At 41.7% G+C, this 19,782-nt stretch overlaps 1 protein-coding gene across 5 annotated transcripts in view; it reads right to left on the bottom strand.

The window, feature by feature from the left end:
* The window catches only part of TEAD1 (TEA domain transcription factor 1), a 1,209,838-nt gene that overhangs the window by 877,021 nt on the left and 313,035 nt on the right, over positions 1-19,782 (bottom strand). The window contains exon 2 of one of the 5 annotated variants that reach the window (XM_044058987.1): positions 18,626-18,855. The exons of the other annotated variants lie outside the window; for them this stretch is intronic. The gene's annotated coding sequence lies outside the window, so the exon portion shown is untranslated. The remainder of the gene's footprint in view (positions 1-18,625; positions 18,856-19,782) is intronic. 5 annotated transcript variants of the gene reach the window in all.

Below are 19,782 nucleotides of genomic sequence, written 5' to 3'. Positions count from 1 at the left end.
TCCTGGGAAGTCACAGGAACATAACCAGATATTCTTAGTGTGTTTAGAGGAGCTTTTTAAATTGTGTCGTGGAGCTAGTGAAAGTCAGGTGGCTAGATAGGGTATTCCAAGCTTTAGAAAAACAGTAGCTGAAGAGATTTCTCAGCATCATTGTTATGTTTGCTGACATCCAGGCGGTTTTGGTACTAGATCTTAAGGTTCTTGTAGTAGAATAAGGTATAATTATACTTTGGAGTCCTGGAGTTTTAGCTGGGTAGTAGTATAGTTTGTGTGCCAATGATAATTGGTGGAGTTTCAGTAGCTGAGGCAGCTCAAGACAGTTAATTGTTTGAGAGCTAACAGTGATTTTAACATTTTAGAAAACAAGGCCTTGAAAAAACTTATGTATAGAAAGTTTAATACCCACTGGAGGTATGTATGCAAGATCAAATACTGATGCAAGTCTCTTAGAATAATGCTTCTTTGAATACACTAACACATATCACCATCAGGAGACCCCAAGAGACTCTCTCATGCGAGCTTTTACCAGAAATCAGGCTTGCTTTCTCAGATTTGGGCAAATTATACAAACAAATGCCAAGTTTGTAGAACAATAGTCTGAGCAGTGCAGTATGCAGAAGATTTTTGTACATCAGACTTGCTGAGGAATGCTTTACTTGTGCTGATACACAACAGTAAACAGGAAGTTTATACTAAGATAAACAGTGAAAAACAGCAAGAAGCAAACTAGGGAGACTCTGGTGTTATGAAACGCAGGAAAAAGCCCTTTAAACATCCTAAAGCTTTGAGGTCAAGTAATGCCAGTTATAATTAATGTTTTAAATTAAGCAGTACCACCTACAACTTTCAAGGGTTTACAAAGGAACCAGATTCAAATGCTAAAGTTCTACATTGGTACAAACTCGTAATCAAAAGTTTTAAATGGAGAATACCCATTTGAAACGCACAAAAAATTACTTGTTGCACCACCTGCTTTCCTTATGACCACTTCTGGAAACGTGAAACAGCTAACATGTACTTTTCACTGCAGTGAAAAAAAAAACAAACTGACACAAGAGGGAAACAGGAAAGTTCACTGCGAAGCCTGTTTTACAGGAAAGGCAAGCACTATTCAAACAGTTAGCTGCTTCCATTGACCAAAATATATCAACCCGATTCATGGTTTAGCAACAACTTGTACGAAATATGACTTTTGCAAGCATATAATGTCTAATGAGACCTACCAGTTAAGAATCCACATAACCAGGCACAGAATTTTATCATTTTTATTTATATATGGAGGGGAATCAACGCAGCAGAACACATCAATAAAACAGGAAGAAGACAGGATGTGTTGTAAATCTGAAATACAATCCACCCATGGGTATACATAAACATACATACATATGTTGTTCTTTCGGCTTTTGCCTGTTAGGGGTCGCCACAGCAAAACTCCGATCCGCTAATGACTGGCAGTAGATTTTTACTATGCAGAGGTGCCAGCCCGAAGTCCAACCTTCAACAAAGGCACACCCATTCACGCATGTCTTTCGAATGCCACTCGACCGCGGGGAGGACATGCAGACTCCACAGAGAAGGCGCTCCAGCCGAGATGGTTTACTATCAAAATATGGAATGGTACTTACTCAAAAATGATGTTGTCGAATGCGTGTTTAAGTGTAAAATTGCAAACTGAAAAATTCTAAACCAATATTACTGAATGCAAGGATTTCATTGGCTGTAATGAACTGTTTTCGAGTGTCAATCATCCCATTTTCAACAATCTTGCTTTCTGACATTACCAAATTCAACACTGCCATTCGATTACATCAAAAAATATTATGACTTTCAATATTATGACAATAAACCATATGTATATTACTATTTCAGCAGATCCTCTGACTTCTAAAACGAGGAATTGCTATTTGCACAGCAATAGCAATTACATAAAACCCTATTATAAGCTCTCAGTGGATCTACGTCACTAAAATCTGAATGTTTTGTGAAAAAAATCACATAAAGAGCTCCCTGCTCAAGTAGTTTCAATTCACAGACCAAAATCCAAGCCAGCTTAATGCCAGCATAGTGTCAAATATGAAGAGTCACTGAGTTAAATGCAAACAGTACAAAAGAAATTCTGGTTGAAACAGACTGTACTCACAATAACAACTAGAAACATTTTCCTATCTCTTCGACCATGCACAAGTTGATAGGTGTATACTAGGCCAACAACAATTAGGGCCCTTGTATTTATAGGAAGTGATTTACCGATCGTCTCTGTCTATCAGAGACATTAGAACAAACCAGGGGTGAATTTCCAATTACTCATTCATTGGTCCAAGTTGCAATTAAATAGGGATAGGGAGGACTTCTCACAGTTCTGATGCCGTTTGTTTTGCGCATGTGCAAAAGATTCATCCAAATAGGGTCCAGGAATGTCCTGTACACCAAGCAAAGATCACCTCTCAGAAATCTGTATGACACAGTCATAGGGAGTAAAGAGACAGGACTTTGAAGGGATCGGTGTTTGTGTTTACTCCTTGTATTCGTTTTGTAAAAAAACTTTGTGGACGTTGCAGCTGCTGCATGTGTATAGTTAGATACCTACCAAAGTGGGCATTACACTCTATAATGGACTTGAGGGCAGAATACAGGGGTATAATGACCTCTCTGGAACTAGATGTCATGCTTTTCCTTAAGCTGAGCACCATCAAAGGGTTTCCTTACTACGCTGGACACATGTCGGTCGAAGGCTAGGTTACTATCTCCACAAGTTCACTAGATACCAGATCTCTGACTACTGAATCAACTTTTAATGGTGTTTTATTGATGACAGATACCCAGGGTGGCAGAATTCTCAAAAGTTACTATAATGCTTTTCTTGGTATGGAGTTTTAACCCATGGCTTTGGCACCAAACATTCATCTGTATTAGACCTTCCCGAAGGGTGTTTGCATCATGGGTAGATTCAATGACTGCTCCCAGTTTGCAATCATCTGCATATCTGGTTAACCAGAGGCCTTTGACATTGGCATCTACTTCTCAGATGCCAAAGCTCAATGGGCCTAGCACAGATCCTTGGAGAACTCCACTGCTGACCAGCCTCTTAGTGGAGGAAGCTTCAACAATTCCAACCTTCTGGATCCTACCAGTGAGCCAGTCAGCTATCCAATGTGTTGCAAAGGGGTTTATACCTAGTTCTGTAAATTTGTTCACAATGCCCAAGTATGACAATGTATCAAATGCTTTAGCCAGATCTAGACAGACAGTATGCACCGTTTTCTCCTCATCTATTGCCTTAGTGGCCTTTCCAAAGAAGTCCACCAGATTTAGTAGGCATGACCTTCCTTTGACAAAGTCAAACTTGGATGGATCCATGATCTGCAAGTCTCCTATGTCCTTGATTATCATTTCCATGATGAATCTTTCCATAGCTTTGCGAATAAGACTAATCAGACTAATGTCTGTAGTTTCCAGGATTTGTTGAAGGTCCTTCCTTATGAAGGGGGATAACCACCACAGTCGCCCACTCACATAGCATACAGCCTGTTTTAAGACTATAGTTAAAAAGGACTCCAGGGGTCCTGATAAGTCATATTTTGACATTTAGGAGGCACCCTGGGATGTTATCGGGTCCCACTGAGGCCGTGGTTCTTGGCTTTAGTGTGTGCAGCCAGTACATGCTCCCTAGTTAAAGTTGGAGGGGTTATGTTTCAGAGTATTACTGGGGGGGGTGAAAGGGGGCAAAGTTGGTACTGAATTTGTTTGCTATATTCCCAGGCTCAGAGAATGTGGCACCATTAACCACCCATTCAGCACATTACTGTGTGCTGCCCTTGAGGTTTCAGATATAGTTCTAGAAGGCCTTATTGTTATCTTTCAAATGGAATATCTTAACCACAAAGGTGGCTTTGCTTGACCTAATTAGCCCTCTTATTTGCTTATTTACTCTGATGAGAATGCTTTTACCTTTATGGAAATTACCCTTCCTAATACTTGCCACATTTTTTTTCTTTTTGTTGTACATCATGCTTAATTTGGGATGCCACCAGGGAGGAGATTGGTTTCTGGGGATAGTTTTCATCTTATTTCTGGTGGTTACAGTAGCCTCTGTGCAGCAATTGACATGATTGTACACAGTTTTTGAGAGCAATTCAGCACAGGGTGATGTGTTCTCAGACCATGAAGGTGACTTCAATTACCCTAATATAGACTGGGAACACTACTCAAGCCCAAACACCCTAGCCCAAAAGTTCCTGGAATTCATAAACTCAAATGCCATGGAACAACTAGTCACCATCCCCACAAGAGGAGAAAACATACTTGATCTCATCATCACGAACATGGGAGCACAATGTTCAACACCGGAAGTATACCCCTCACTGGTGAGATCAGATCACAAACTAATCTCGCTGGAGGTCCTCATCCCACCCCCACCTGAAATAAAAAAGACCACAGTAAAGAACTTCTCGAAGCCGACTTCACACTTCTAAAGACTAGTGTGGTCTCCTTTAAGGCCCCGAGGCGTGGAAAACAGTACTCAAGCCGCTGAATCACTTACAAATGCCTTCTACCAGCACCTGCAGGACTGCATGGATAAGGCAATCCCAAGCAAAACAAAGACTCTTTGTACCAAAGGCAAGCGTCCAGTCTGGTGGACCCCAGCCATAAACAAACTCTACAACAAAAGGAGGAAGCTACTACAAGATAGAGCAAAATCCTTAAAAGGTAAGACACCCTTGATCACTATAAGTAAAAAACTAAGAGCTCTCATAAAATCATCCAAAGCAAATTTTGAGAGAAAAATAGCTAAAGACTCAAAAAACAATCATAAGGCCTTCTTTAGCTATGTTAGAAACCTGGGAGGAAACTCTCAGATATGCTCAGAACTAGTTCAAAATGATGTGAAGATTACTGATCCTACAGACATTGCCAACATACTGGCTGACAGGTTCAGTGCAAACTTCTCCCTCCCTCCCTCCCCAAAGGAGAGATATCTATACCAAGCGATTGCAGCCCCCCAAACATCACCAACGCCCCAGTGAGAACAGCTCTCTCCAAAGAAAAAAACACAGCATCCATGGGACCTGATGGTGTCCCCGGCTGTGTGCTCCACGAACTCAACGAGGAATTAAACCCACAGCTAGGACAGCTGTTTAATCATAGTCTTACCTCTGGATACGCACTCCAGGAGTGGCGCACTGCAACTGTGGTCCCACTTCACAAAGGCGGTGCCTCCACCGACCCTGGAAATTACCGGCCCATTAGCTTGACAAGCCTTATCTGCAAAGCCATGGAGAGGATCATAATGGACCTCATAAATAAAGACATAGGGAATTTGCAGACTTTGGATCCATCCCAGTTTGGCTTTGTCAAAGGCAGATCATGCCTTCTAAACTTGGTTGCCTTTTTCGAAACAGTCACCAGAGCCATTGATAAGGGAAAGACAGTCCATACAGACTACCTCGATCTGGCGAAGGCCTTCGATACAATACCCCACTCGGGTATCATTGAAAAACTCATCAGCTTAAATGTTAACCCATACATCACAAGATGGGTTGCAAACTGGCTGAGTGACAGAACCCACAGGGTCAGAGTTGCTGGCGCCATGTCAGACTCAAAGCCTGTCACAAGTGGTGTACCACAGGGCTCAGTCCTGGGCCCACTCTTGTTTGGCATCTACTTTTCTGAAGTACAAGCAAACACAGGAGGGTTATGGCTGACAAAGTTTGCAGATGACTGCAAACTGGGCCATAGTAGAAAACACATCTGACACAGATATCCTTCAGAAGGGTCTCACAGAAGCGGATAACTGGTGCCAGAGCCATGGCCTAAACTCAAATGCCAAAAAAATGCATAGTCATACCCTTCGGGAAAAACAAGGTTACCCCTAGCTACCAAATAGGTGGCAATCCACTGAGCACAGAAGAAGTTATCAGGGACCTGGGGACCCAGGTTGATAGTAGTCTGTCATTCGACACCCATGTAGCTAAAGTAGTTAGGAAGACCTTCTACATTGCCCACCTTATCATGAACGGATTCTCATCTAGATCAAGGGAGGTCATAGTCTCCCTATACTCATCACTCATCAGACCAATGATCGAGTACAATGCCCCATTCGAATGTATCTGACCCGACACTTACAGCAGCTGGAGAGGCCACATAAGTTCCTCACCAAAAGGATAAAGGGTCTCAAACATCTGTCCTATGCTGCCCGACTGAAAGAACTCCAGCTCTATTCAGTCGCTTACCGCTTGCTCAGAGGTGACCTTTGCCTAACATACAAGGCCATGTCAAACCCAGATTTGATGAATATGCTGCACCTCACAAAATCTAGATCCGTCAGAGCCACAAGGGCGGAGACTTAAACCTCGACACGGCTATTAATAGGACGTGCTGGAGGGATAGATTCATCACCCAAAGACTCCCTATGCTGTGGAATAAAATCCCGGTATATGTGAGGCAGAGCACCTCGCTGGCCTTGTTCAAGAGAAATCTTGACCAATGGATGGGAGATCGCAGATATACCCCAGGGATTACCTCAGTGTCACTGCTCGACAGAGGCACAGCAAAATAATGGGTATAGTTCCCCATACTAAAGGGGTGGCGTAAGCCACAAAACTATGGGCTAGGCTTGTAAATGCCCTCGGGCAGATAGCCTAGTATGAACCTATGAACCTATGAAGAGGAACTGAATTTTGACAAACCATCACTTAAGTAACTTGCCTTGGAATAGTTCCTGCTACTGGTTTTAATGGGATTACAGAGTTTATTTTGATTTAGAAGGAGACAGCTTTGTGGTCAGACCTTATCAGAGAGGAAGAGACATGGGGGGGGGGGGGTTTGCAGAATTCTCCCATAATTTGTGAGCACAAGGTCCAGTATGTTGCAAACTCTGCAAATACAAACTGAACTGTTTGGTAAATAAAGCCAAGTGTATCCAAAAAGAGGGTAAAATTCATGTAGCCAGAACACTCAATTCACCAAATAAGAAAAACAGGTCTAATACATCACACAAGCTAAAATGCTTTCACTCAAAGCTTCATCAGGTACAACACAAATTAATTAAAAGAAGACATTGTATAAATAACCTTAGAACAATCACATGTTCATAATATATTGCTTCCATTGGTTAAAGATATATGCCAATCAAGTAAACCATGTCACATTTAAAGACACAGACACCATTTCTTTAAAACAGGCTTCAGTGAGATGTGTTCATTTACGTCTGGAAAATGATCAGCATAAAATAATTTTATAAAATTATATTCAGCAATTTCTGTCCTTAGGTTGATATCACCTTCTCTGCTGTTAGAAAAATAAGTTCTAGTGCCATGAATTTAAAAATGTTGAATTACTTAAAGTGTGTTTGTATAATGCATTGGTTTGCACCTTCCTACTAATGTCCAATAGACGATCACCAATACATTCTTTTAATTTCTGGTTAGTTTTATTTGTGTAGAAAGAAATGCAGGTTTGACATTGTGCCAAGTACACTAGGTATTGGGAATCACAGTCAATATAGTTTTTCACTGAAAACACTCTCTCAAATTTTGGGTGGTTAAAACATCCCTTTTTTAAATGTATTTACAAAAGGTACACTTATGACATGGAAACGTGCCCAATCTGGAACTAATTCTAACACTGCTATGTGTATCCATTTCTTTATAACATAATAAGCTCCTTAAATTACCTGACCTTCTATAACCAAGAGGGTACTGGTGGTATTAGCTTACGAACATCTTCTGAAGTAGTTAGGATGTGCCAACCTGGTTTAATAATTTTGTTTACATAAATGCAATGTCTATCACAATTTATCATTTATCTTAACAAATTACTATGAGAGCATGCATAATATTTTTTCATGTTATGTCCCTTCTCACTAAAGATAGGAGCAGACCATAAGTCACACCCCTGTTCAATTTATCTCTGTTCATGTAATGTGGGACAAACATAACCTTTGACTTCAAATTCATCAACTAGATTTGAAAGTTGTTCAGACAGGTCTGCACTGTCAGTATTAAGCCATGCAACTCTGGTCATCTGGACATACAAAATGTTCCTGAATATGTGTGGAGGGTACATGCTTGTCCTACGCAAGAATGTATTTTTTGTTTGTGTCTTTAATGCAACTTTTGCATGAGCTACACTGTCACTGTTCCTGCACAGATGAATACCTAAGAAATTTGTATCATGCTGTGAGCATATTCACTACTTGGTCGGGGTTGTTGTAATTAAAAGTCAAGAAATGTTTGTGCCTATAGATTTGGGGCTGTATAGGATTTCAAATCTACAGAGGGGGGTAATTAAAGTCTCCCATGAGTAGGGTGTTAGGTTGGATGGTAAGTGTCTCAAGTAGGTCCAAGTACACATTGTGTGCTTCTTGGGACATGAAGGGTGACCTATAGCTAGCTAGGATATTGTATGGGATTTGATCCCCTTAGAATGACAGTAGAAAGGCAGCCAGTTGTTGAAATCAATATTTTTTGCTCATACTGTGGCATCATCCACAGTGATGGAAATATGCCGCTCAGTGCTAGGTTCATACCAACCCGAGACAGTCTGAAAGCTCCATAATGTCTCTTTTCATATAGTCCAGGGAGGTACATATCGGGTCATTTACACCTACATGGACTATGATGGAATCATGCTGGTACCTGTGGAGTAATCACTTGAGTGTATGTATGATTTGACCGATCCTGACTCCAGATAAGCAGCTAACATTCATCTTCTCCTTGGTCAGCCTGGTTAGAGGGGCATCAGTATATCTTACAACGGAGTCCCCTATGATGAAAGTCCTGGGAAGTGGGTTTGCTTGCCTTAACGGGTTTAGTGTTTGGGGCTCCTGTGTGGTGTTGGGTGCTGTTTTTTCTGATCACCTTTGGGATTGCTGAGGTATAGCTTTGAAAGCAGGTGGTCTAAGTGATTTTTGTTTTTTAGGTAGACTACTTTTCAAGTGACTCAGCATAAATTAATCTATGTGTGTGGTTTCTACAGCCTGTTGTGGACTGGTATGCAAGAGTTTAGCCTCCAGTGTCACTATGTAATTACACTCTGACATACATTGTCTGATACTTTAAGGATTAAGTGGCTGTCAGTAAACATGAGACAATTGCTACATTGTCTCACAATGCCCATATCTACTCAGCTGGCTACAGAGAAGTTAGAAAACTGCACTTCTATGTCTAATCTTTTGATTTGTGAGCTACAACGGACTGGTGTAATGGGGTTAAAAAGGCTACTAAGGTTGCTTTACTTATGCAGACTAATAAGGGTGCTTTATTGGGGCAGATTATGTTAACGGTTCTAAATTCTACCAACTTTAATATTAACAGTATAGAATTCTACTAAATTTGTAGATATTGCCACTCAAGGCCCAGTTAGCTGCTCCAAGCTTGCTGACTTGCAAGGTATTTGCACTATATTGCTGCTTCACAGGTTAAAGTTTTATGGACTGTTCTACAGGGAAAAATTGCTTTCTAGGTGCTTGCTATTGTACAGGGCACTGCTAAACCACACAAACATGCAACATTTACAGCAGCACAAAAAAGCAGAAAACTAAATCATGAGCAGCATTATGTAACCATAGAAAGAAGTGCAAATTTCAATGTTTCCATTCTCTGAATCTTTCATACTGAGTAAAACTAAATTCAGCATGTCAAAAAAGTTAATTTCATAATCAAAATGTTACTCTGTTATTATAATTAAAATGGTGGACTGTACAATGAGTAAATATTTTATCATTCTACCTCCTTTATCCAGTTATTCTTACTTGCACCTTTTCAACCCAACTTGCGACCTTTTCAATAAATCTGTGGTTTCTCTCACTACCACCTATTCATTCTGACAACCCATTCCATGGGTCCACAGACTTCTCTATGGGAAAAGTACTTTTAGAGATCCATCTAGGTCTTGGTTACTACAATACGTTGCCTGTGCTTCCACCTCCCCCTCTGTCCTTTCTGCTCAGAATGACCCCTTCCAACCTTCTCTGACACAATCGTCTGCACTAAAATTATCATCCGTCTCAGCCCAAGTGATAAACAATTAGCTTCTCTAGTCTCTGGTCCCTATTCTTTCCCCTCAATCCCATAGTTCTTTCTGAATTCATTCCAGCAGCCTGGTGTCCTTTTCCTTATAGTTCTCAATGTGTGACCTGATCAAGGCCTGCAGAGAAGAAGCATTACCTCTTTCCTTCAAGAATAGTTCCCCCTGAGCATACACCCCATAGGCCTCTCACTCCGATTCTGGTAGGCCAACCCAGGTTTAATCACCACTACCACAGTGTTTCCCTGGCCCTGCAAAGGAACAAGACAGTGCAACCTTCAGTTTAGTCATACTTATTTAAAACAGTCTTGCCACACTACTACAAAACACATTTCATTTATCAGTACACCAAATCAGTGCTTTATATTACACTTTAATATGTATATTCCTTTACAAAAATGTTGCATACATCAGATATGAAATTAGAGCTTAGAGAAAAGATCCTCAGTCAGAAAATGTATGAAGGAAACAAAATAAAGTATTTATGTAATGCAGGCTGAAGAAAAGCAATATATTTGTTTGTACAGCAATACTGTGATCTTTATAAATAACTTTCCTCTACCATTCATGAGTATAATTCTTAGAAATGACAGTAAGATAAAAATTCTATTCATTACACATTCCCCATGAACACACTAATGCAAACAATAACAGTCAGTAGATTCTGGAATTGTGCCTAAAATGCTACCTGGCAACAAGTGACAAAGAAAAGCAGAAAGCAAGTGCTGTTTCTACACTGTTGGCAGGATTCTGTGAAGTAAAAAAATGTACCCTTGGATCTTTTGTGCATTGACATTACTTGTGCTGTGGCCCATATCGGGAAACTGCAATTAGAGATGTGGATCATGTGACAAGAGTTGCAGTCAAAAAGATTTTTACTATACATGAACCAAAACATTTTTCTCTGATGTACAACATTCAGCAATGCTTCTATATGTATAACCCTGACACGCAGCATTAAGTCAGTTGCACAGCTGTAAAAAATACATACTAATCGATTCTGTCTACTTACACTCATGCAGCAGAATAGAACTGACATGTATTTATGACTGTTTTGAATCTTACACCTCAGCAGAATAAAGCAGGTATTGATTATGTATAATTCTGGCTCCAGGAATTAACAACATGACTTTAATCCAGCATCATGACTAGACTATTTAACATTAATCCTTTGAACATGTAACACAACAGGAAATGCAATGTGCAGACAATCATGGATTCCATAGCAAAAACATTCTGTGATGTTTGTTCCCTTGTACTGCTTCAAAGAAGTACTCTACACAGAACTCAGCATCTAAACAAGGTTTCATTTGCTAGAAGCAAAGCCTTTCCAGACATCAAGGCTCTCTTAAAACATGAGTATAAAGGCACATCTAAGATGGACTCTAGGCTTCTACAGTTGTCCAGCTGTCTGCACGTGGATGAACAAGTACACAAACAGTCATGCAAACAGGTACTGCTCTGCCCTGGACTGGGCTTAATCTCAGTACTGTAGAGAAATGTTGAGAAGTTACAACACTGCTGGCTAGTAAACTATACAAAAGACACCTTTGTTTAGGTGAAGCACCAAACTACCTGCTCTCAATCCTCATTCTCACATACTTCCAAACTGCACTCATCTCCTGCACATCAACTTACTGCATTCCTAAAAGCAGCCAAGAAATACTAAAACCTATTTTCTATAAGACCAGTCAGGAGTACCCACTATCTGATCTAACAGGCTCTCCAACCTCCTTCAAAACTGTGGCCCTACTTCTGAACTTAAGTATTTCTGCCCTCCCAAATTAAATTATGTACTCCCTTCCCCCATCCTTTCTCCTGAAGCATTTCAAAAGACTGTGAAATTTAATCATCTGTCTGAATATTCCGAGAGCCATGACATCTTCAGTTCTCAGCAAGACTGGTGAAATGCTGACCTCTGTATGGGATAATGTCAGGATATTTAAAATTCTTTATGGATGTGTACTCCTCTGTGGTGGCAGTGCCAGGAGTAACTGGATCCATTTTTCTGGATAAGGTCACTGTACTAATAAAATAGCTCTGCTGTGCCAAGGCTGCAAGAATGACAGGTTCTGGCAGAAAATACTGACTGTTGGTCACTGTAAGGGCATCTCTGAACTGGCAATCTGAGACCTTGGTTTCAAAAGAGGTGTATGAGAATGCATTCTAAATACAGGAGGATTACACTTCTGAGTTTACCTGGGAAACATACACCAGGGTTCTGGAAAAGAGCCTCATCGGATACTCCTGCCTCTCATTCAGGATAAGCAATATGGATTTTGTTCATATGACAATGCAATAGTGTCCTTGCACAGACAAAGGAGAGGTCATGGGTAAATATAAGAAAACCATTTGGATTTTACTGTTACACTATTCTTTTTGCTAACATTCCATTCTATCCCATTCTGTATTTATTCTACCTAACCTTTTAATTCTGCAGTTTTTAAACTGTTATTCAATATCTCCCCCTCCCTCTGACAAGAGTTTAATATTACTACTTGTACACCTTTGTCTCTCTCCGTCTTTCACTGCAACCATTTGTAAACTTAAAATATGTTGTTTGTGTGCAGCTTTTCTCTCCAGGTCTCTGTTGAAAAGGGAAACCATGTGTCCAGACAGGCAACTAAACAAATACAAGTGCGCACTTGACTGCGGTCACCTGCTCTACCTCACACTAACCCAATTCTAGAAACACAGCCCTACTACAACCTGACCTAGGTAGACAACATAACCCTCCCAGAACCCCAACTCTAAACCATAAAAGTCCCACCCAGTTCATAACTAACGTGAACCCTCACTCCCTAAACCTAAAACTTCCGTTTACTCCTTAAATCTGAATTCGCCAACTGTTCCCCTATACCTACATTTTCAGATCACTACCAAATTGTGTACCTACCATAAATGTAGATGTTCGAGTGTATTCACTGTTGCAGTCATTACACTTGGGTTATCCTGCTGGCAGGCTACCTGCAGTCAGCCTGAATTCCAAAATCCTGGTCCGGCGTCGGTTGCTGTCGCCTCTTCCCTGACGTCAGTGCGCCAGGGGTATAAAAGATGCAGCCGACGCAATTTTCTTCAGTTCTTCTAGCCCCAGATGTCAGGTGCCCCCCAAAAGGGTAGGCTAAAAATTCTGCTCATAAAAAAGCATGCACTAACAAACATTACCTTCCCCTACAAGCAAATACATCACATAGGTTGTATAGAATAGAGAAGTACAGTTAAGTCCCAGCAATGAAAGGGGGATGGAGGGAGGGTAACCTGGACTGCAACAGTGAATATTCTCGAACATCTACATTTATGGTAGGTACACAACTGTACTATGTTCATCGTGTTTCACTGTTGCAGTCATTACACTTGGGTTGAATCCCAAAGCTGAGGTTGGGTGGCTGGGCCTAGATAGAATTAGGAGTGGTTATGAGGCCCTGCAGAACTGCAGTGCCGAAGCCTGCTCTGGATTTAGAGTAAAGAGGTAAGTGGTAGTGCTTTGTAAAACTGTGCACTGAAGTCCAAGTTGCAGCCTCCAAAATGTTCTTGGTTGGTACTCCTCTGAGGAAGGCTGCTTGGCTGCTGCTCTGGTTGAATGTGGCCTAATGCCCTTAGGCACTGATTTGCCATGTTGTGAATAGCAGAAGCGAATGCAGTGGCCTATCCATTTTGAAATAGTCTGCTTTGAAATAGCTTTTCCTTGCGATGCTGCAGCATATGCCACTAAGAGTTGCTCAGTCTTTCTGAAGGCTTTAGTTTTGTCCATGTAGAAGCGTAGCGTCCAAAGAATGCAGAAGTCTCTCCCCCTTATTCTGTGGGTTTGGATAAAAGGTAGGCAAATTAATGGTTTGGTTAAGAGCCACACTGGATACCACCTTAGGCATAAATGTTGGGCTTGTCCTTAGAGAAACCCTGTCCGGATGGAAAATAATGAAAGGTTCCACAGCCATTAGTGCCTGTAACTCTGAGACTCTTCTTGCTGAGGTTATTGCTACGAACAGAGCTGTTTTCCATGATAAGTATTTTATCTCAGCTGTATTGGCTAGCTCAAAAGGAGGTAGTGTGAGCTTCCCCAAGACAAAATTGAGATCCCATGCAGGTGTTGGGGCTCTCCTTGGAGGTCTTATGTTTTTGGCCCCCTGAGGTACTACCTTAGCAGTGGATGTGAAAAAAATAGGTGGATCCGTATTGTAATGAGCTGAAATGGCACAGGCATGGATCTTAATTGATGAGAAGGACAGGCCTTTGTCCAGCATCTCAGTTAGGTATTGTAAAATCTGAGGAATATTTGGTACAAGTGTGTCCATTCCTTGTGCCTGGTTCCAAGCACAGAATCTCTTCCATTTTTCTGTATAAGATTTTCTGGTGCTGGGCCTCCTGGCCTCCAAAATAACATCCACAACTGCTTTAGAGAGGGGTGTGTTCTGAATGGTTACATTATCAGCCATGCAGCCAGATTGAGGGTTCTGAGTTGGCTGTGCAGGATCCGATTGTTTTGTTGGGTCAGCAAATGTGGAATTTAGGGTCAGCAAATGAGGAATTTGGGGTAATGTCCGGGATGGGACTTGAGACAAGCTCTTTAGGACTGGGTAACAGTGCTGGTGTGGCCAGTCTGGGGCAATCAGTATCATTTTTGGCTTCTCGTCTGACCTTTAGGAGTACCTTGGGGAGGAGAGGCAGTGGAGGAAAGGCATATACCGTAAGGGTTTTTCAGCAGAATGATAGGGCATCCACTTTCCATGCTTGTTTGTGATAAGCCCTTGTGCAGAATCTCTGTAGTTGGCAGTTGTGCGGGGAGGCAAATAGATCTATGTCTGGGCATCCCCATTTCCTTGTTATCATGCTGAAGATTTGTGGATCTAGTTTCCACTTGTGAGGATCCTTGAGATTTATGCTTAGTTCATCTTCCAGAGTATTTGTCTTTCCTGGCAGGAATTGTGCTTGCAGGTGTACTTGATAAGTCAATGCTGTGTTCCACAAAGGCATGGCTTGTCTGCAGAGGGGGTAGGAATGTGTGACTCCCTGCTTGTTTATGTACCACATGACTGTAGTATTGTCCGTCTTTACCAGCAGTTGTCCTGGATGAAGTAGATCCTTGAAGGCTGTCATGGCATTCTGAACAGCTAGCATCTCTTTTTGATTGATATGAAGATACATTTGGCTTGCTAGCCATGCTCCCTGAATACATTTTTCTGCCATGTGGGCCCCCCAGGCATAATCTGATGCATCTGTTCGTGTCTGCCTGGCCGTGGGTAGAGTGAATGGCTGTCCCTTGTTGTGGTGACAGGCCTGTGCCCACCATTGAAACTCCTGTTGCCGGCAGGGAATGAGAGTAATGTTTACAGGCTGTGGCAATGTTGAGTCCAAACACTTTTTAGATACCATTGTAGTTTCCTCATATGCAGTCTTGCATATGGAATTAGTAGAATGCAGGATGCCATGAAGCCCAAAGCCTGCAGAATTTTTCTTGCAGATAACTGGGTCTTTGTTGCCAACATTTCGAAGTAAGAAGTCAGTTGCCTTTGTTTGTCTGGCGTGAGAGAAGCCATCTGGGCAGTTGTATTTAAGCTTGCACCCAGGAATATTACCTCTTGAGAGGGTACTAGTTTTGATTTCTTTTCGTTTACCGTGTACCCTAGGCAAATTAGTAATCATTTTACAAATGCCAGATGCCTCAGTAGAATGTCTTTGTTCTCTGCTTGAATAAGGCAATCGTCCAAGTAAGGGTATATTTTAATTCCCCTTTGTCTGCAGAAAGCAATTACTAGTGCCGGGCATTTTGTGAAGACCCTGGGCGCAGTAGATAAGTGAAAGGGCAGTGCAGAGAATTGGTAGTGCATTGATCCAGCTATGAATCTGAGGTATCGTCTGCAAGATTGTCTGATTGGGACATGCAGGTATGCCTCTTTTAGGTCCAAAGTTACAAGCCAAGCCTTCTTGCCCAGCATGGGCAGAAGCTGCTGCAGAGTCAACATTTTGAATTTTGGAACGTCCAGAAAAGTGTTTAGAATAGACAAGTCCAGTATTGGTCTCCAGGCTTTGTCTTTTCTGGGTACCAGGAATAGTCTTGCGTAAAATCATTGTTCCTGCTCTTGCTGTGATACTCACTGAATGGCCCTCATGTCCATGAGGGATGTAACTTGCTTTTGTGCCTCTGCCCATTGATTTTGTGGCAGGTCTGGCATACCTTTTGCCTTTGACAGGGTGTGAAAGTGGAACCTGTAGCCCTAGGACACTATATTTAAGACCCATTTGTCCTGGGTGATTATATGCCAATTTTGTGAAAAAAGTGCTAGTTTTCCCCCTAAGGGTGCTGCCAAAAGATAAGTGCTTGGTATTGGCAGAGGAAAGTCATTGGGACTGTTTTCTATATGGCTGTGATTTGTCCTCTCCGCTTTTGGAGGTAGAAGCACCCCATTGTTTAGGCCTGTATGAGCCTTGAGGCTGGGATCTGCCTCTAGGGTGTCTGTATCTGCCTCTTTGTGGCCTGTCTGATACTGGAAAGGACCAATTCTTTGAAGGCCAGTTCTTGCTAAATCTGGGTGGTTGTACCTGTAAGAAATCCTTAAATGTCTGCATAGATTTCGCTTTATCCTCCACATTTTTTTGCAACACCTCTTCTGCCTTAACACCAAACAAAGTATCATGCTGTAAAGGAGCATCCAATAATTTTGCTTTAACATGATCAGGCAGATTTTGTTCTTTTAACCAAGCATGCCTTCTAATGACAGTACCCGTAACAGCGGCCCTGCAAGAGGCCTCCAGTGAATCAAAACCACATTGCAAAGTATGCTTTCCCACTTGCTCAACTGCATGCAATAAATCCTGCATTTCCTTGTTATCTGGACATTCAGAACTTGTCAACATTTTCCGTTTTAGCAGTGACATTAAATATTGCTGATATTTAAGCATATGAAACTGACAATTTAAAGCCCTTACAGCCAAGGTAGTAGAAGTGTAAACTTTTTACCCCCATCTGTCCAGTGCTCTAGAATCCCTATCGGAGGGGACAGGTTTTTTTTGCAGTGGAAGCCTTGACCCCTTTGGGACCCTGAGATATAGTTTCTGGGTCAGCAGTAGGGTTTTTATATAGAAATTTGTGGGAATCTGGAACCCTGTAGTATCTGTCTGACTTAACAGATAGGGAGTAAAGAGTCAGGAGACAAGCTGGACTCTGAAAATACATCATCTACTATGTCTAGAACAGGTGGAATAGCAAGAGGTCTGAGCCTTTTCTTAGATTCTGAGTAATCTTGGCTCTCCCAGTGAAAGTGCTCCCTCATAGTATGAAGGGTTTCCCCAAATGAATAATCCTCAGGAGAGGCTAAAGGGAATAGACTCTTCAGCATCAGAATCCTCATAGGGAGGAAGGGAGTATCCCTGTTCAGAAGAGGAGTCAGAGGAAATGGAAACCTGACCTGAAGATTCATATTCTGTCTCTTGCCTAGGCCTCTTATCAGGAGGGGGATGGGAACCCCTGATCAAAGTAATTAGGTCTTCGGCCATTTTAAGCATCTGGTTTTAGGCATGGAAGTCTGTGCAGGAGAATGCTGTACTTGTTCCTTTGTCTTTAGAGCTGCTTTAGTCTTTGCCTTTGAAGCTGAGGTTGGCTTTACATACAACTGTGTAGGTCTGAAAACACCCTCAGAAGCCGATGCCTGCTCAGCGGCTCCGGACCCATCTGAGGGAATAGTTTCTGAGTGTCCAATACCTTGAGTATCCAGAGGCCTAGTCGGCTCCACGTGGGAGTCGGAAGTGGCCTGTGGCTCTGAGGTAGCGGGTGTCAGGGGCTGCGAAAGCACCTCACTGAGAACCGGCGAACCAGCGACTGGCCTAGCGGAGGCCTCGTCGTCTGTTTTGGACCTCGGATTCCTTACACTTTTTATAAACTCCGGTCATCGGCTGTTCCGACAGCATTATATAATTAAATCTTCAGCCAAAGTAATGAAAGGCAAAATCGTACCGACGCTTAATAGTGCGTTGGTTAAATCTAGCACAAAACCGACAGCTAGCAACGTCGTGGTCAGGGCCTAGGCAAGGAATACAGTAAGAATGAAAATCCTTATGAGGTATTTGCTTTCCACAAGAAATACAATTGTTAACTTTTTCTGACATCAGCCTGGTGCAAGAAAAAAGTTTCCCCAATGGGGTACTTAGCTTTAATGAAGACTTCGGATCTGAAATTCAGTTTTGAAAATCTCAGGAGTCGGCCGACTGGCACTTGCGAACTGCTTTTGCTTTGGGCACCGCGCGGCAAGAAAGACTGAAGAAAATGGCGTCGGCTGCATCTTTTATACCCCTGGCGCACTGACGTCAGGGAAGAGGCGACAGCAACCCGATGCCAGACCAGGACTTTGGAATTCAGGCCGACTGCAGGTAGCCTGCCAACACAACCCAAGTGTAATGACTGCAACAGTGAAACACGATGAACATCCTAAATTCCCTACTCGCTCTCTAATCCTCAACTCCCTGATCACTCCTTAAACCTAAAATGCCTGATCACTCATTAGCTTTAAACTCTGCTCCCACTCCCCAAACTGCCCTCCCAATCACAATTTAAACAACCTAAATTCCCCACTTCCTCACACTGTCTCATCATGGCTTTTGCACTTACCTTTTCGGTACCTGAACATATGTTCAAGCAGTATCCAGCAAGCTACTTTCTCCACTGGGTTGCTGTATCTTGTCCAAATGCATGTTTGGATTTCAGAACAGGTAGCCACTCATACAATCTGCAATACGTTCGAGTACCCATCTGCAAGGCTGTCAACAAGCAATCAGGACTTGGGTGGCTGTAGCAGATTTGGCTGAAATCTGTCCCATGGGATAAGTCCCCTACCTTGGCTACAAAACAATAAATAAAAACGTTTGTACTCCACTGTTCATGGACAATGGCAGTTATATCCAGAAATCACTGCACTGTTAAATAAACAGCATCATAAAACTAAAAGCCCTGCTTAACACTCATAATTTACACTAAAAGACATAACTGAAGATCTACATCTTCAAATAAGAAAACCATAAACTGGTTCCTTATCTAGAAAACCTGTAACATGTTCAGGAAGGCCTCTAAATCTTGAGAGAACACTAAAATATCTATTACAGAGGCAGGTTTCATCTGTGTGTAGTCTCACAAAACTGAGGAAAATGACAACGAAATGTCAACATCTGATGCAACAACATTATATAGTTACCTCTTCCGAATGGGATAATAAATTAAACACATTTTAATACACAAGCACATACATCATAATAAAAGCAAACACAAGCAAAACAAAAAGAATAATTTAAATTAATTAGTTACCCAGGAATTCTAATTCAAAGACAATCTGAATCATTTTAAGCCTCTTAAAAGGCTGGAACTATGCAGACTGTAACATGACACACGATGTAATTGCCCATGAAGTAGGTTATCCCAAATACTATAAGAACAGAATTACAAGTATAACTCTTCATCTGCTCTCGTCAATAAAGAGATAAGTTCCTTTAAAATTAGGCTAATAGCTCCTGGACAAACAACTCATACATCTTCAAACCATTAGAGACAAGCTTTAATCATAAGTGTTTCTGTCAAAAAAAACTTTGTCAGATCTAGACAGAGTAACAAGACTTGACTTGTACACTTTCAAAAGGATGAAGGATTAGGGAAATATCAAACCAGCCAGGGGACTCCCAGGTAACTACGATTGGTACATTACAGAACCTAAGGTGGCCAATCAGCAACGTGAAAAAGGTAATCTCATGGTATAAGGAACACAGCATCTTCATTAG

The sequence above is a fragment of the Protopterus annectens genome, chromosome 17.part0, assembly GCF_019279795.1.
Source record: "Protopterus annectens isolate FY-2018-M chromosome 17.part0, PAN1.0, whole genome shotgun sequence".
Classification (NCBI taxonomy): Eukaryota; Metazoa; Chordata; order Ceratodontiformes; family Protopteridae; genus Protopterus; species Protopterus annectens.
This window is presented reverse-complemented; position numbering and strand designations above follow the sequence as displayed.